Source organism: Procambarus clarkii, chromosome 15 (genome assembly GCF_040958095.1).
Source record: "Procambarus clarkii isolate CNS0578487 chromosome 15, FALCON_Pclarkii_2.0, whole genome shotgun sequence".
In the NCBI taxonomy this organism is placed as follows: domain Eukaryota; kingdom Metazoa; phylum Arthropoda; class Malacostraca; order Decapoda; family Cambaridae; genus Procambarus; species Procambarus clarkii.
In genome coordinates this window covers 31,646,408-31,666,424 of record NC_091164.1, presented here as the reverse complement: position 1 = coordinate 31,666,424, position 20,017 = coordinate 31,646,408, and the positions used below count along the sequence as shown (strand labels likewise).

Here is a 20,017-nt window from a genome sequence, read left to right as displayed (position 1 = left end):
TCTATTTGACCCAAAAAATTTCTTAGGCTATTAAAATCAGCTTTGCGAAAATCTGGCACTCTAACAGAATTTTCTCCTACAGGTCTATTCTATTCTATGCTAAATCTGATTTCTTTGTGATCACTGTTCCCTAGCTCACTCCCTATTTCGATGTCATTAATTTGTGTTTCCCTGCTAGTTAATACTAAATCTTAAATATTATTTTCCCGCGTTGGTTCCTTAATGTGTTGCGTAAGAAAGCAATCGCAAATTAATTCTAGAAAATCTTCTGCTTCACTATTCCCTGATTTGTTCAACCAGTTTATTCCACTAAAATTAAAGTCACCCATGACATAAATACTGTTAGATCTACATGCTCTAGATATTTCATCCCATAGATGCTTTGCTTCCATTCTGTCTAAATTTGGTGGCCTATATATAACTCCTATTTTAATATTATTTGCTTTTTCGTTTAATTCTATCCAAATAGTTTTTGTGTTCTAATGTCATTAATTTGTCTTTCCCTGTTAGTTAACACTAAATCTAAAATATTATTTTCCTGCTTTGGTTCCTTAATGTGTTGCGTAAGAAAGCAATCGTCAATTAATTCTAGAAAATCTTCTGCTTCACTATTCCCTGTTTTGTTCACCCAGTTTATTCCAATAAAATTAAAGTCACCCATGACATAAATACTGTTAGATCTAGATGCTCTAGATATTTCATCCCATAGATGCTTTGCTTCCATTCTGTCTAAATTTCGTGGCCTATATATAACTCCTATTATAATATTATTTGCTTTTTCGTTTAATTCTATCCAAATAGTTTCTGTGTGTGGCTCAGTTTTGATTCCCTCTTTGAGACTACATTTCAAATTGTCCCTAACATATATGGCTACTCCCCTCCTCGTCTAATATATCTATCTGTGTGAAATAGTTTAAATCCATTTCTTTGATATTCAGTTAATAGTTCTCTATTTTCTACATTCATCCACGTTTCGGTAAGTGCAATAATATCTATTTTTTCTGTGCAGACAAGAGCATTTAATTCGTTAATTTTATTTCTTAGACTTCTAATGTGTGTGTAATATACCATAAGTGAATTGTTATTTTGAGGCCCTTTTCTTTCCCTGATCATTTTTCCAATTCTTTTCTCCCACGAACACATTCTTTTATTACCTCCTTCCTCCAAATCAATTCCCATACCACTATCTACTAACAGTTTAAACCAAAACAAACACCTCTAACCACTGGTTCCAACGAGTTCGCAACAGCAACAACCCAACCCCAGCCCTCGATAGATGCACCCCATCACGAGCATACATTTCATTTATTCCATAGAAGTGTTCCCAGTTGTCTATGAAAGATATTGCATTTGATTTGCAATATCTTTCCAGCCGGCAATTGACACCAAGTGCCCTCGAAATCCATTTATTTCCCACTCCCTTTCTTGGAAGAATGCCACATATGATCGGGATTCCTCCCTTGCTCCTAACTAATTCAATGACTGTCCTGAATCTCTGTATTACTTCCTCACTCCTAACTCGTCCAACATCATTACCCCTGCACTAATACAAATAATGGGTTTGTTCCCATTTCCCGTGAAAATTAGTCCCATAAGAATTAACTTAGTTCCCCAAAAACTTAACTTAATTCCCCAAAATTAGTTCCCATTTCCCGTCAAAATTTTTAATTAGTCTTTCATGTGGCACTGTATCAAAAGCTTTGCTAAAGTCAAGGTACACAACATCACAATCCTTACCACTATCAACTGCCTCAACTATGCTGGAATAAAAAGTTAGCAAATTTGTTAAACATGAACGGCCATTTGTAAAACCATGTTGTGACTCATTTATTAATTTATGTTTTTCAAGATGGAGACGAATTGTATTTGCAATTATTGATTCAAGTAACTTTACCACACTAGACATTAGGCTAATTGGCCGATAGTTTGACGCAAGTGATCTATCTCCTTTCTTAAAAATTGGTACCACATTACCTACCTTCCATGACTCTGGCACTCTGCCTGACTCTATTGATTTATTAAATATGGTAGACAGTGGCTCGGAAAGCTCCTCTTTGCATTCTTTAAGCACCCTACCAAACACTTCATCCGGCCTTGGGGATTTGTTTGGTTTTAGTTTTTCTAATTGTTTAATTACATCCTCCCTGGTAACTGCTAAACTAGTCAACCTGTCCTCATCCCCACCCACGTAGACTTGTTCGGCTGAAGGCATATTCTTAAGTTCTTCTTTAGTAAATACAGATATAAAATATTTGTTAAAAATTCTACTCATCTCCTTGTCATTATCCGTTATTTGACCTGTCGCAGTTTTTAATTGACCTATCCTTTCCCTAGTCATAGTTCGATATAACTGAAACAAAAACTTTAGGATTTGACTTTGCTTGCTCTGCTATGCGAACTTCATAGTTTCTTTTTGCTTTCCTAATCTCTTTTTTAACATTTCTAACCAGTTGTATGAATTCCTGTTCTAAACTGAATTCCCCATTCTTAATCCTTTTGTACCAAGCTCTCTTTTTACCTATAAGGTTCTTCAAATTCTTTGTTATCCACTTTGGGTCATTAGTATTCGATCTATTCAATTTGTATGGTATACTATGTTCCTGTGCTTTGTTTAGAATATTCTTAAATAAGTTGTATATTAAATCCACATCGAAATCCCCTTTTACGTCACTTATCGCTGGGTTCATGTCTCGCTCCAAGACCGGCCCACACCCCATACCCAAGACTTTCCAATCTATTTGATCCAAAAAGTTTCTTAGGCTATTAAAATCAGCTTTTCGAAAATCTGGCACTCTAACAGAATTTTCTCCTACAGGTCTATTCTATTCTATGCTAAATCTGATATCTTTGTGATCACTGCTCCCTAGCTCACTCCTTATTTCGATGTCATTAATTTGTGTTTCCCTGATAGTTAACACTAAATCTAAAATATTATTTTCCTGTGTTGGTTCCTTAATGTGTTCCGTAAGAAAGCAATCGTCAATTAATTCTAGAAAATCTTCTACTTCACTATTCCCTGTTTTGTTCAACCAGTTTATTCCACTAAAATTAAAGTCACCCATGACATAAATACTGTTAGATCTACATGCTCTAGATATTTCATTCCGTAGTTGCTTTGCTTCCATTCTGTCTAAATTTGGTGGCCTATATATAACTCCTATTATAATATTATTTGCTCTTTCGTTTAATTCTATCCAAATAGTTTCTGTGTGTGGCTCAGTTTTGATTCTCTCTTTGAGACTACATTTCAAATTGTCCCTAACATATATGGCTACTCCCGCTCCTCGTCTAATATATCTATCTGTGTGAAATAGTTTAAATCCATTTATTTGATATTCAGCTAATAGCTCTCTGTTTTCTACATTCATCTACGTTTCGTTAAGTGCAATAATATCTATTTTTTCTGTGCAGACAAGAGCATTTAATTCGTTAATTTTATTTCTTAGACTTCTACTGTTAGTGTAGTATACCCTAAGTGAATTGTTATTTTGAGGCTCTTTTCTTTCCCTGATCCATTCAGATCAGATCCCTTTAGCAATCCGACTTCGCAATCTCAACACCATCTAGCTCGTTTCTTGTAACTCTATCATCATTACCTAGCCTCAAAACTTTACATTTATTAACATTAAACTGCATCTGCCAGTGTTTTGACCATTTTAAAACCCTATTTAAATCAACTTGAAGTGATAGTGAGTCTTCTTTCGTGTTAATTTCCCTACCGATTTTTGTATCATCTGCAAATTTTGCTACTCAAACCTGAATCTAAATCATTTATATATATTATAAACAACAGAGGTCCCAAGACAGAGCCCTGAGGTACTCCACTTACAACATTATCCCACTCTGATTTAACCCCATTTATACAAACTCTCTGTTTCCTTTGGAATAGCCATGCCCTAATCCAACTTAATATAGCACCCCCCAATACCGTGAGCTTCTATTTTTTTAATTAGTCTTTCATGTGGCACTGTATCAAAAGCTTTGCTAAAGTCAAGGTACACAACATCACAATCCTTACTACTATCAACTGCTTCAACTATGATGGAATAAAAAGTTACCAAATTTGTTAAACATGAACAGCCATTTGTAAAACCATGTTGCGGCTCATTTAAAATTTATGTTTTTCAAGATGAAGACGAATTGTATTTGCAATTATTGATTCAAGTAACTTTCCCACAATAGACGTTAGGCTAACTGGCCGATAGTTTGACTCAAGTGATCTATCTCCTTTCATAAAAATTGGTACCACATTAGCTACCTTCCATGACTCTGGCACTCTGCCTGAATTTATGGATTTACTAAATATGGTAGACAGTGGCTCGGAAAGCTCCTCTTTGCATTCTTTAAGCACCCTACCAAACACTTCATCCGGCCCTGGGGATTTGTTTGGTTTTAGTTTTTCAAATTGTTTAATTACATCCTCCCTGGTAACTGCTAAACTAGTCAACCTGTCCTCATCCCCACCCACATAGATTTTTTCGGCTGAAGGCATATTCTTAAGTTCTTCTTTAGTAAATACATATATAAATTATTTGTTAAAAATACTACTCATCTCCTTGTCATTATCCGTTATTTGACCTGTCTGAGTTTTTAATGGACCTATCCTTTCCCTAGTCTTAGTTCGATATAACTGAAAAAAAACTGTAGGATTTGACTTTGCTTGCTCTGCTATGCGAACTTCATAGTTTCTTTTTGCTTTCCTAATCTCTTTTTTAACATTTCTTACCAGTTGTATGAATTCCTGTTCTAAACTGAATTCCCCATTCTTAATCCTTTTGTACCAAGCTCTCTTTTTACCTATAAGGTTCTTCAAATTCTTTGTTATCCACTTTGGGTCATTAGTATTCGATCTATTCAATTTGTATGATATACTATGTTGCTGTGCTTTGTTTAGAATATTCTTAAATAAGTTGTATATTAAATCCACATCGAAATCCCCTTTTACGTCTCCTATCTCTTGGTTCATGTCTCGCTCCAAGACCGGCCCACACCCCATACCCAAGACTTTCCAATCTATTTGACCCAAAAAATTTCTTAGGCTAATAAAATCAGCTTTTCGAAAATCTGGCACTCTAACAGAATTTTCTCATACAGCTCTATTCCATTCTATGCTAAATCTGATTTCTTTGTGATCACTGTTCCCTAGCTCACTCCCTATTTCGATGTCATTAATTTGTGTTTCCCTGCTAGTTAACACTAAATCTAAAATATTATTTTCCCGCGTTGGTTCCTTAATGTGTTGCGTAAGAAAGCAATCGTCAATTAATTCTAGAAAATCTTTTGCTTCACTATTCCCTGTTTTGTTCAACCAGTTTATTCCACTAAAATTAAAGTCACCCATGACATAAATACTGTTAGATCTACATGCTCTCGATATTTCATCCCGTAGATGCTTTGCTTCCATTCTGTCTAAATTTGGTGGCCTATATATAACTCCTATTATAATATTATTTGTTTTTTCGTTTAATTCTATCCAAATAGTTTTTGTGTTCTAATGTCATTAATTTGTCTTTCCCTGTTAGTTAACACTAAATCTAAAATATTATTTTCCTGCGTTGGTTCCTTAATGTGTTGCGTAAGAAAGCAATCGTCAATTAATTCTAGAAAATCTTCTGCTTCACTTTTCTCTGTTTTGTTCACTCAGTTTATTCCAATAAAATTAAAGTCACCCATGACATAAATACTGTTAGATCTAGATGCTCTAGATATTTCATCCCATAGATGCTTTCCTTCCATTCTGTCTGAATTTGGTGGCCTATATATAGCTCCTATTATAATATTATTTGCTTTTTCGTTTAATTCTATCCAAATAGTTTCTGTGTGTGGCTCAGTTTTGATTCCCTCTTTGAGACTACATTTCAAATTGTCCCTAACATATATGGCTACTCCCCTCCTCGTCTAATATATCTATCTGTGTGAAATAGTTTAAATCCATTTCTTTGATATTCAGTTAATAGTTCTCTATTTTCTACATTCATCCACGTTTCGGTAAGTGCAATAATATCTATTTTTTCTGTGCAGACAAGAGCATTTAATTCGTTAATTTTATTTCTTAGACTTCTAATGTGTGTGTAATATACCCTAAGTGAATTGTTATTTTGAGGCCCTTTTCTTTCCATGATCATTTTGCCAATTCTTTTCTCTCACGAACACATTCTTTTATTACCTCCTTCCTCCAAATCAATTCCCATACCACTATCTACTAACAGTTTAAACCAAAACAAACACCTCTAACCACTGGTTCCAACGAGTTCGCAACAGCAACAACCCAACCCCAGCCCTCGATAGATGCACCCCATCACGAGCATACATTTCATTTATTCCAAAGAAGTGTTCCCAGATGTCTATGAAAGATATTGCATTTGATTTGCAATATCTTTCCAGCCGGCAATTGACACCAAGTGCCCTCGAAATCCATTTATTTCCCACTCCCTTTCTTGGAAGAATGCCACATAGGATCGGGATTCCTCCCTTGCTCCTAACTAATTCAATGACTGTCCTGAATCTCTGTATTACTTCCTCACTCCTAACTCGTCCAACATCATTACCCCTGCACTAATACAAATAATGGGTTTGTTCCCATTTCCCGTGAAAATTAGTCCCATTAGAATTAACTTAGTTCCCCAAAAACTTAACTTAATTCCCCAAAATTAGTTCCCATTTCCCGTCAAAATTTTTAATTAGTCTTTCATGTGGCACTGTATCAAAAGCTTTGCTAAAGTCAAGGGTACACAACATCACAATCCTTACCACTATCAACTGCCTCAACTATGCTGGAATAAAAAGTTAGCAAATTTGTTAAACATGAACGGCCATTTGTAAAACCATGTTGTGACTCATTTATTAATTTATGTTTTTCAAGATGGAGACGAATTGTATTTGCAATTATTGATTCAAGTAACTTTACTACAATAGACATTAGGCTAATTGGCCGATAGTTTGACGCAAGTGATCTATCTCCTTTCTTAAAAATTGGTACCACATTCCCTACCTTCCATGACTCTGGCACTCTGCCTGAGTATTGATTTATTAAATATGGTAGACAGTGGCTCGGAAAGCTCCTCTTTGCATTATTTAAGCACCCTACCAAACACTTCATCCGGCCTTGGGGATTTGTTTGGTTTTAGTTTTTCTAATTGTTTAATTACATCCTCCCTGGTAACTGCTAAACTAGTCAACCTGTCCTCATCCCCACCCACGTAGACTTGTTCGGCTGAAGGCATATTCTTAAGTTCTTCTTTAGTAAATACAGATATAAAACATTTGTTAAAAATACTACTCATCTCCTTGTCATTATCCGTTATTTGACCTGTCTCAGTTTTTAATTGACCTATCCTTTCCCTAGTCATAGTTCGATATAACTGAAAAAAAAAACTTTAGGATTTGACTTTGCTTGCTCTGCTATGCGAACTTCATAGTTTTTTTTGCTTTCCTAATCTCTTTTTTAACATTTCTAACCAGTTGTATGAATTCCTGTTCTAAACTGACTTCCCCCATTTTTAATCCTTTTGTACAAAGCTCTCTTTTTACCTATAAGGTTCTTCAAATTCTTTGTTATCCACTTTGGGTCTTTAGTATTCGATCTATTCAATTTGTATGGTATACTATGTTCCTGTGCTTTGTTTAGAATATTCCTAAATAAGTTATATATTAAATCCACATCGAAATCCCCTTTTACGTCACCTATCGCTGGGTTCATGTCTCGCTCCAAGACCGGCCAACACCCCATACCCAAGACTTTCCAATCAATTTGACCCAAAAAATTTCTTAGGCTATTAAAATCAGCTTTTCGAAAATCTGGCACTTTAACAGAATTTTCTCCTACAGGTCTATTCTATTCTATGCTAAATCTGATTTCTTTGTGATCACTGCTCCCTAGCTCACTCCTTATTTCGATGTCATTAATTTGTGTTTCCCTGCTAGTTAACACTAAATCTAAAATATTATTTTCCCGCGTTGGTTCCTTAATGTGTTGCGTAAGAAAGCAATCGTCAATTAATTCTAGAAAATCTTCTACTTCACTATTCCCTGTTTTGTTCAACCAGTTTATTCCACTAAAATTAAAGTCACCCATGACATAAATACTGTTAGATCTACATGCTCTAGATATTTCATTCCGTAGATGCTTTGCTTCCATTCTGTCTAAATTTGGTGGCCTATATATAACTCCTATTATAATATTATTTGCTTTTTCGTTTAATTCTATCCAAATAGTTTCTGTGTGTGGCTCAGTTTTGATTCCCTCTTTGAGACTACATTTCAAATTGTCCCTAACATATATGGCTACTCCCGCTCCTCGTCTAATATATCTATCTGTGTGAAATAGTTTAAATCCATTTATTTGATATTCAGCTAATAGCTCTCTGTTTTCTACATTCATCCACGTTTCTTTAAGTGCAATAATATCTATTTTTTCTGTGCAGACAAGAGCATTTAATTCGTTAATTATATTTCTTAGACTTCTACTGTTAGTGTAATATACCCTATGTGAATTGTTATTTTGAGGCTCTTTTCTTTCCCTGATCCATTCAGATCAGATCCCTTTAGCAATCCGACTTCGCAATCTCAACACCATCTAGCTCGTATCTTGTAACTCTATCATCATTACCTAGCCTCAAAACTTTACATTTATTAGCATTAAACTGCATCTGCTAGTGTTTTGACCATTTTAAAACCCTATGTAAATCAACTTGAAGTGATAGCGAGTCTTCTTTCTTGTTAATTTCCCTACCGATTTTTGTATCATCTGCAAATTTGCAGATTTTGCTACTCAAACCTGAATCTAAATCATTTATATATATATTATAAACAACAGAGGTCCCAAGACAGAGCCCTGAGGTACTCTACTTACAACATTATCCCACTCTGATTTAACCCCATTTATACTAACTCTCTGTTTCCTTTGGAATAGCCATGCCCTAATCCAACTTAATATAGCACCCCCAATACCATGAGCTTCTATTTTTTTAATTAGTCTTTCATGTGGCACTGTATCAAAAGCTTTGCTAAAGTCAAGGTACACAACATCACAATCCTTACCACTATCAACTGCGTCAACTATGATGGAATAAAAAGTTAGCAAATTTGTTAAGGTGGCATATCAATGTAAAATTAAAAGTGGTTCAATTTGCTTATAAATTTTTATATGAAATGGTTATAGAAAGGGCTGCAGTTGGTCCAAGTTTCATCATCACATCCTAAACAGAAAAGGAGAAAAAAAATAAACAACGAATTATGCAACGAATTTTTAAATAATTTCAGGCAACACATGTGTCAACTAAAATCATTTCTATAACACTCAGATATTATATTAAGCACATAATAAAGGATTCTAGTGATCAGTTTTATAAAAAAAAGTGTTTAGTGCAATAATATAATTTTTCAAAGTTACCCTTCTAAAAAAATATGCAATATATGATATTTATAAATTTTTATAAAATCAACAAACAGACATCGGACTAAAATGTCTACTAGCTTCTGTAGAAGCACAAACGCTACATATAAGGTGTAATTTGCATGTAAATTGATTAATAAATGAAAGCTCTGAAGTAGTTTGAAGGTGTAAATTACTTTCCAGAGTAAAATAAAGATCCAAGTTCGGCCACCTGTAGCTGAGCTTGACTTCGACAGATTTCGTTCATAATTGGCACCCTTGCAGATAGGCATCCATTGAGCAAGGTGTGCAAGTTTCATGCAAATCCCTTGTTAACAAATGAGAAAAAAATATTGGCCAAAAAAAAAGAATTTTTTTTTTTTTTAAATATAAATATATTGCACATTCATATTACAATTATTACAAGAGTTTGTGCTTCTACAGCACATAGTAGACATTTTAGTTGACACATGTGTTCCCTGAGATTATTTGAGAATGTTGAACATTCGTTGCATAATACGTTGTGTATTTTTTTTCTCCTTTTCTGTTTAGGGTGTGATAGTGAAACTTGGTCCAGTTGCAGCCCTTTCTATAACCATTTCATAAAAAAATTTATAAGCAAATTGAACAACTTTTAATTTATAACGATTTAGAATGATATGCCCCCTTAAACATGAACAGCCATTTGTAAAACCATGTTGTGACTCATTTATTAATTTATGTTTTTCAAGATGGAGACGAATTGTATTTGCAATTATTGATTCAAGTAACTTTCCCACAATAGACGTTAGGCTAACTGGCCGATAGTTTGACACAAGTGATCTATCTCCTTTCATAAAAATTGGTACCACATTAGCTACCTTCCATGACTCTGGCACTCTGCCTGAATTTATGGATTTACTAAATATGGTAGACAGTGGCCCGGAAAGCTCCTCTTTGCATTCTTTAAGCACCCTGGCAAACACTTCGCCGGCCCTGGGGATTTGTTTGGTTTTAGTTTTTCTAATTGTTTAAGAACATCCTTCCTGGTAACTGCTAAACTAGTCAACCTGTCCTCATCCCCACCCACATAGACTTGTTCGGCTGAAGGCATATTCTTAAGTTCTTCTTTAGTAAATACAGATATAAAATATTTGTTAAAAATACTGTTCATCAAAAATACATCTCCTTGTCATTATCCGTTATTTGACCTGTCTCAGTTTTTAATGGACCTATCCTTTCCCTAGTCTTAGTTCGATATAACTGAAAAAAACTTTAGGATTTGACTTTGCTTGCTCTGCTATGCGAACTTCATGGTTTTTTTTGCTTTCCTAATCTCTTTTTTAACATTTCTAACCAGTTGTATGAATTCCTGTTCTAAACTGACTTCCCCCATTTTTAATCCTTTTGTACAAAGCTCTCTTTTTACCTATAAGGTTCTTCAAATTCTTTGTTATCCACTTTGGGTCTTTAGTATTCGATCTATTCAATTTGTATGGTATACTATGTTCCTGTGCTTTGTTTAGAATATTCCTAAATAAGTTATATATTAAATCCACATCGAAATCCCCTTTTACGTCACCTATCGCTGGGTTCATGTCTCGCTCCAAGACCGGCCAACACCCCATACCCAAGACTTTCCAATCAATTTGACCCAAAAAATTTCTTAGGCTATTAAAATCAGCTTTACGAAAATCTGGCACTTTAACAGAATTTTCTCCTACTGGTCTATTCCATTCTATGCTAAATCTGATTTCTTTGTGATCACTGCTCCCTAGCTCACTCCCTATTTCGATGTCATTAATTTGCGTTTCCCTGTTAGTTAACACTAAATCTAAAATATTATTTTCCCGTGTTGGTTCCTTAATGTGTTGCGTAAGAAAGCAATCGTCAATTAATTCTAGAAAATCTTCTGCTTCACTATTCCCTGTTTTGTTCAACCAGTTTATTCCGCTGAAATTAAAGTCACCCATGACATAAATACTGTTAGATCTAGATGCTCTAGATATTTCATCCCATAGATGCTTTGCTTCCATTCTGTCTAAATTTGGTGGCCTATATATTACTCCTATTATAATATTATTAGCTTTTTCGTTTAATTCAATCCAAATAGTTTCTGTGTGTGGCTCTGTTTTGATTCCCTCTTTGAGACTACATTTCAAATTGTCCCTAACATATATGGCTACTCCACCTCCTCGTCTAATATATCTATCTATGTGAAATAGTTTAAATCCATATATTTGATATTCAGCTAATAGTTCTCTATTTTCTACATTCATCCACGTTTCGGTAAGTGCAATAATATCTATTTTTTCTGTGCAGACAAGAGCATTTAATTCGTTAATTTTATTTCTTAGACTTCTACTGTTAGTGTAATATACCCTAAGTGAATTGTTATTTTGCGGACCTTCTCTTTCCCTGGTCGTTTTGCCAATTCCTTTCTCCCACAAACACATACTTTTATTACCTCCTTCCTTCAAATCAATTCCCATACCTCTATCTACTAACAGTTTAAACCCAAACAAACACCTCTAACCACTTCTTCTAACGAGTTCGCAACAGCAACAACCCCAGCTCTCGATAGATGCACCCCATCACGAGCATACATTTCATTTCTTCCATAGAAGTGTTCCCAGTTGTCTATGAAAGATATTGCATTTGATTTGCAATATCTTTCCAGCCGGCAATTGACACCAAGTGCCCTCGATATCCATTCATTTCCCACTCCCTTTCTTGGAAGAATGCCACATATGATCGGGATTCCTCCCTTGCTCCTAACTAACTCTATGGCTGTTTTATACCTCTGAATCAGTTCCTCACTCCTAACTCGACCAACATCATTTCCTCCCACGCTAATGCAAATAATGGGATTGTTCCCATTACCAGCCATAATATCATTCATGTTGTTTATAATATCACCAATGCCAGCTCCGGGATAGCAAATCCTTAACCTGTTCCCCCTATCTCTAGCACAAAACGTTCTATCCAAATACCTTATCTGGAGAGATGCCAAGTACGAACCACAAAACAGGAAACTCGACAAGTCCTTCTCACAGTAAGAGGACGGATCCCGGAGAAACTTGACCTTGCAATCTTGGGTGTGTTCCAACACAGGCCTTACACCCCAGAACCCCTAAGATGCTTTAGATGTCAGAGATTTGGGCATCACAAAAATGGCTGCCAACGCCCAGTGAGGTGCGGAGTCTGCAGCCAGCCCCATGATACAAAAACATGTATTGATAAATTCAAGGCAAACCATCCTGTTCAGGCAAAATGCCCAAATTGTTCCAAGGCACATCATGCCTGGAACTTGAAATGCCCTGAAAGGCTCAAAAGGCTTCAAACGAACCCCACCACGCCTACAGCGGAGCCGAAACCCCCACCAAAACGAATACCAGCTCCCATGCCCACTAAAACCGCATGGGGTCTACCCATTCAGGAAGAGGGGGCACACGGCCCTTCACCATCGGCCATGGTGAAGGGTGAGAAGACAGTACAGGACAAAAAAAAAGATGGAGGACACAAGAATCAAGTTCAAAGCAGTCGGCCTCCTATTTCATCCAGCAAGCACACTGGGGCCAATAGGAGTAGCAATTCCAGTGCCAAAGTTACCACCGAGAAGGGTCTAAAAGCCACTAGGCCCCTAACCTGCACAAATAGTGCTCCCACTATTTGAAGGTGAAGAGCAGAGGTGCCATAGGCACAATCAGAGAACACTGTATCATTAGGTCCGCGGTTGTTCAACGTCCTCCCAGCAAGCATAAGAAATATTGCCGGAACAACCGTATACATTTTCAAGAGGAAAATAGATTTATTCCTCCAAGGAGTGCCGGACCAACCGGGCTGTGGTGGGTATGTGGGCCTGCGGGCCGCTCCAAGCAACAGCCTGGTGGACCAAACTCTCACAAGTCAAGCCTGGCCTCGGGCCGGGCTTGGGGAGTAGAAGAACTCCCAGATCCCCATCAACCAGGTATCAACCAGGTAACCACTGAACTGGACGCTCTCTGGCCAATGCTCAAAACCTTGGTCACTGAGTTGATCGAAAGTCTGCTGTCTTCACATGGAATCAAGCAAACCACAGAGACTCGGAAGACAATTGAGCACAAGTTCAAAAAATTCGAAGATGTAATATCCACATCGTCAAGACAGCAGGGCAGGAGACTCCCCCATAAAAAGCAGATAGAGTCCAGCTCGTCGGAAAGCGACATTGATGAGTTAATTTCAGGTCCACTAAGAACCTATACACCAGACTCCATGGATACCACGGAATTATCAGCAAATTCCAAGAACCTAGAATTCTAAAGATCCTGCAATGGAATGCACAAGGACTGCGCACTAAATTGCAATACTTGCAATGCATAGCAGCAACCAAGGGCATAGACATCCTGATACTACAGGAGAGCTTGCTTCGAGCCGGATTAGAACCTAATATCTCAGGCTATCGAGGCTTCTTCCTTCCATGGATCAATGGGCAATCCAGGGGATGTGCAATCTATGTAAAATGTGACCTGATCTCCAAATCCATAACCAGCCCACCCAATTGTGGAGCAGGGACAGAGGTAATGGGAGTCACCATTGAGCTAAGACACGACAAACTTGAAGTGTTCAATGTGTACAGGTCTCCACAAGCCGAAATGGATCTCTCTGTGTTATTTGGACACGCGACAACAACAAACACAATCATTTGTGGAGATTTTAATGCCCATCATCGATTGGCACTGGGCTCGAACAAAACAAATGAAGCCGGCATACACATTACACATCTACTGGACCAGCTTTCAGAAATACAAATCCTAAACAAGAATGAACCTACCCACATCCAAGGAGGCAGATTAGACCTAACCTTCGTTTCAGCCTCCCTAAGAGATGCAGCAACATGGTCAGTTGAGCCCACACTGACAAGCGACCACTATGGGGTCCAAATTGATCTTCAGTTAGACCTACCCACCCCACCTCCGCCTCCATCTGAAGCCTGGAACTTTGCCTTAGCAAACTGGGACCGATTTCAAAACCTCATTTCAGAGTGGCAAAGAAACTATGATCTTCCCGAAGACATTAATCAGGCAGAACAAGAATTTGTCAAAGCGATTCAAAGTGCAGCCAACCACTCAATCCCACTGAAAAAACAGTCCACCGGACACCATAAAGAGCATTGGTACTATTGCGAACGTGTCAAAGAACTCAACCATAGACTCAATAGAACCAGAAAGCTATACAAAAAGCAGCCAAGTGACCGCAACAGGATCTTACTTTGTGAGGTCAAGGAACATGTACATCGAGAGACCAGACAAATAAAAGAACAAAAGTGACTGGAATGGTGTTCACACCTGAATGAACACACCTCTCTCGGAGAGATGTGACAGCAAATTCACCGGGCCAAAGGGAATAAAATACCTAAAGCTCCACACCCCAAGGATCCTCAACAGGAAGCCGAAGTACTGGCAACCAGGTTTGCAGAGAGAGCAGCCAGCAATCAACTTCCACCAGATGTATTAGCAGTACAGACCGGACTAGAGGAAGAAAGGTGGCACAGAATCCTTACAGCATGTGAAGAAGTCTCTGACACTAATGCCCCCTTCACACTGGATGAGCTCAATCGGGCTAAGAAAAACTCCAAGGATACATCCCCTGGAGCCGACAAAATAACCTATAAAATTATTAGAAACCTCGGCCCAGAGGGAGACGCTGCATACCTAAGTTTAATTAATTTAGCCTGGACTTCTCAAACTAGACCTTCTGTTTGGAATAGAGCAGACATAGTGCCGATCCCAAAACCCAAAGATCCAGCTAATCCCAGGCCCATCTCTCTCCAAAGCTGTGCAGCCAAGACGGCTGACAGAATGGCACTCAACAGACTGGAGTGGAAAATGCCTAAACTGCACCATGATATGTATGCCTATAGAAGAGGGGTTGGCACAGTGGAATGTATTACAACTCTGTTAGCCCACTTGAATGACAGACCAGGAATGCTGATATTCCTGGACCTCGAAAAAGCCTTTGAACTGGCTAGCGCCCCAGCTATTCTCTGCTGCCTCATTGACAAAGAGGTCAGAGGCAAGCTGCTCTCCTGGACCAAAAACTGTCTCATAAACAGAGAAGCAAGAGTAAAACTTCATGGCACAGTCTCTGAGTACAAAAGACATGAAAATGGTATACCTCAAGGAGGTATTCTCAGCCCTCTTCTCTTCAATTGTTTAATGGAAAGAATAATGAGGTTGAAACTCCCACATCACTGCAGGCTGCTAAACTACGCGGACGACTTTGTCATCATCATAAAAGGAAGGGATGCGGCGCGCCTTGCACCCAAATGCTTAGACTGCATCAGTAAAGAGGCAAAACAGATTGGGATCAAACTCAACCCCTCAAAGTCAAAGGCCATGCCCATAAAAATAGCGAAGCCCAACATCCAACTCACAGTACAGGGTCAACCAATAGAATGGGTCGACACCTATCAGTATCTAGGAATCATCCTGGACACACACACGAATTTTAATGCTGAGGTCACATACTTGAGAGAGCGAACTGCGGCCCGGACGGCAATCCTCAGGTCGCTAACCTCCCTTTCTGGAGGAGCCAATCTGCAAGTCCTTCGCACATACTATGTACAGGCAGTCAGATCAGTGATCGATTATGCCGCACCTGCACTCACAAATCTATCACATCAACAGGGAAAAAGCTTGAAGTTGCCCAAAACAATGTTATGAGAGCTGCACTGGGAGCCCCCATGTGGACCAGGCTTGAAACTCTTAGATTGGAGACGGGTTTGCCCTCTCTACAAGAAAGAATATCACAAAGGACAGCTACAATTATCAGTAAGATAATTATTTCTTCTGATCCAATCCCAGTACCGCAGGCCTTGGTGGTTGGACTAGGCCAAAACAATGGAAACTCTTGGGTTGCAAGAGCAGGAAAAATCCTAAACAGACTACATTTAAAAAACATGATTCTTGATAGAGAAGGTGATCATCCACACCCAAATTACACTCCTTCCGCGCCGTGGGAAGAGCCTACTTTCAAAATAGTAATAGAAAGTCTCCCAATGAAAAAGGCTGCCTATGATCTGTCAATCCTAAGGCGCATAATAGAAGAGCAAATGTATAGCATAGCAGTAGCAGGAGCCACCCACATCTTCACAAACGGATCGGTGGACACAGAAAATGAGAGTGCTGGCGCTGCTCTTTGCACACCCAGCGTACAGGCATATTGGAGACTGGGAGGACTAGTATCATCAACCCAAACTGAGCTGTTTGCCATACAACAGGCATTCGCATATGTGATTGCACAAAACACTCAAAATGCAACCATACACACAGACTCAAAAGCTGCACTTCAAATACTAGGACAAAAACAGTGGAAAGATAATGTGGAAATAATACACCACCATTTTGTATCTTGGAGCAGTCGCTAAAGGCAAAGGACTCAATATAACTTTAAACTGGATCCCATCCCATATTGGAATCCCATTAAATGAAAAAGCTGATGAAATTGCTAAATTGGCAACTCGTCATCCAGTGATACATAAAACAATTCAACCCAGCCTAGAGAACATAAAAAACATCATCACCAAAAAACTCTCACATCTCAACAAAGCCTACCTGCACCAGAGAATAGCTGAAGGTTCGCCATCTGCAACATGGTATCTTCAGGCAACCAAATTAGAAAGGTTAAATATCCCAAAAGGAATCCACAGGGAAATAGCAGTTATATAGCTATATATAACTACTAATAGCTATATAGACTACGTCTAGGTTACAGATGCAACTGGGAGATTGGTGAACCCCGACAGAGAGAGTGCATCTTCTGCCAAACTGTCACAGAAAAGCCATTACTTCACTATCTTCTGGAATGTGAAGCAACCAATGACCTTAGAAGAGCTTTAAGAGTTCCTGAATCATGCAGTGGCCACCCTGAAGCCATCAACACATCCACTCTCCTGGTCAACAAATGTGTCCAGCAGCTGGACACCCTCATAAAGACTGTGAAGCAGTATCCTCCCCCGCGATAACAGCTTGATGGTTAAATGCAACCTCAGAATACTGAGAAAAAAAAAATTGTACCACTTACGGGCTATTCATGCCCGTGCCACTTCTTGGGAGGCTTAATCTTTATCAATCAATCAATTTAGGAAAGACTTGGGTAAATACTGGTTCAGTAACAGGGTTGTTGATTTGTGGAACCAATTACCGCGTAACGTGCTGGAGGTGGGGTCCCTCGATTGTTTCAAGCGCGGGTTGGACAAGTATATGAGTGGGATTGGGTGGTTATAAATAGGAGCTGCCTCGTATGCGCCAATAGGCCTTCTGCAGTTACCTTTGTTCTTATGACAAAGCCCTGAGGCACTCCACTTACAACATTTTCCCACCCTGACTTAATCCCCATTTATACTAACTCTCTGTTTCCTTTGGCATAGCCATGCCCTAATCCAAGTTAATATAGCACCCCCAATACCATGAGCTTCTATTTTTTTAATTAGTCTTTCATGTGGCACTGTATCAAAAGCTTTGCTAAAGTCAAGGTACACAACATCACAATCCTTACCACTATCAACTGCCTCAACTATGCTGGAATAAAAAGTTAAGAAATTTGTTAAACATGAACGGCCATTTGTAAAACCATGTTGCGACTCATTTATTAATTTATGTTTTTCAAGATGAAGACGAATTGTATTTGCAATTATTGATTCAAGTAACTTTCCCACAGTAGACGTTAGGGTAATTGGCCGATAGTTTGACGCAAGTGATCTATCTCCTTTCTTAAAAATTGGTCCCGCATTAGCTACCTTCCATGACTCTGGCACTCTGCCTGACTCTATTTATTTATTAAATATGGTAGACAGTGGCTCGGAAAGCTCCTCTTTGCATTCTTTAAGCACCCTGGCAAACACTTCATCCGGCCCTGGGGATTTGTTTGGTTTTAGTTTTTCTAATTGTTTAATTACATCCTCCCTGGTAACTGTTAAACTAGTCAACCTGTCCTCATCCCCACCCACATAGACTTGTTCGGCTGAAGGCATATTGTTAAGTTCTTCTTTAGTAAATACAGATATAAAATATTTGTTAAAAATACTACTCATCTCCTTGTCATCATCCGTTATTTGACCTGTCTCAGATTTTAATGGACCTATCCTTTCCCTAGTCTTAGTTCGATATAACTGAAAAAACCCTTTAGGATTTGACTTTGCTTGCTCTGCTATGCGAACTTCATAGTTTCTTTTTGCTTTCCTAATCTCTTTTTTAACATTTCTAACCAGTTGTATGAATTCCTGTTCTAACCTGACTTCCCCATTCTTAATCCCTTTGTACCAAGCTCTCTTTTTACCTATAAGGTTTTTTAAATTTTTTGTTATCCACTTTGGGTCATTAGTATTCGACCTATTCAATTTGTATGGTATACTACGTTCCTGTGCTTTGTTTAGAATATTCTTAAATAAGTTATATATTAAATCCACATCGAAATCCCCTTTTACGTCACCTATCGCTGGGTTCATGTCTCGCTCTAAGACCGGCCCACACCCCATACCCAAGAGTTTCCAATCTATTTGACCCAAAAAATTTCTTAGGCTATTAAAATCAGCTTTTAGAAAATCTGGCACTTTAACAGAATTTTCTCCTACAGGTCTATTCCATTCTATGCTAAATCTGATTACTTTGTGATCACTGTTCACTAGCTCACTCCCTATTTCGAGGTCATTAATTTGTGTTTCCCTGTTAGTTAACACTAAATCTAAAATATTTTTTTCCCGCGTTGGTTCCTTAATGTGTTGCGTAAGAAAGCAATCGTCAATTAATTCTAGAAAATCTTCTGCTTCACTATTCCCTGTTTTGTTCACCCAGTTTATTCCACTAATATTAAAGTCACTCATGACATAAATACTGTTAGATCTAGATGCTCTAGATATTTCATTCCATAGATGCTTTGCTTCCATTCTGTCTAAATTTGATGGCCTATATATAACTCCTATTATAATATTATTTGCTTTTTCGTTTAATTCTATCCAAATAGTTTCTGTGTGTGGCTCAGTTTTGATTCCCTCTTTGAGACTACATTTCAAATTGTCCCTAACATATATGTCTACTCCCCCTCCTCGTCTAATATATCTATCTGTGTGAAATAGTTTAAATCCATTTATCTGATATTCAGCTAATAGTTCTCTGTTTTCTACATTCATCCACGTTTCGGTAAGTGCAATAATATCAATTTTTTCTGTGCAGACAAGAGCATTTAATTCATTAATTTTATTTCTTAGACTTCTACTGTTAGTGTAATATATCCTAAGTGAATTGTTATTTTGAGGCCCTTCTATTTCCCTGATCATTTTGCCAATTCTTTTCTCCCACGAACACATACTTTTATTACCTCGTTCCTCCAAATCAATTCCCATACCACTATCTACTAACAGTTTAAAACCAAACAAACACCTCTAACCACTGGTTCCAACGAGTTCGCAACAGCAACAACCCCATCCCTCGATAGATGCACCCCATCACGAGCATACATTTCATTTCTTCCATAGAAGCGTTCCCAGTTGTCTATGAAAGATATTGCATTTGATTTGCAATATCTTTCCAGCCGGCAATTGACACCAAGTGCCCTCGACATCCATTCATTTCCCACTCCCTTTCTTGGAAGAATGCCACATATGATCGGGATTCCTCCCTTGCTCCT

General features: G+C 38.0%; 1 protein-coding gene across 1 annotated transcript in view; it reads right to left on the bottom strand.

The window, feature by feature from the left end:
* LOC138365061 (fibrinogen-like protein A) overlaps positions 1–20,017 on the bottom strand; it is a 648,457-nt gene that overhangs the window by 589,338 nt on the left and 39,102 nt on the right. The gene's annotated exons all lie outside the window — the stretch shown is intronic.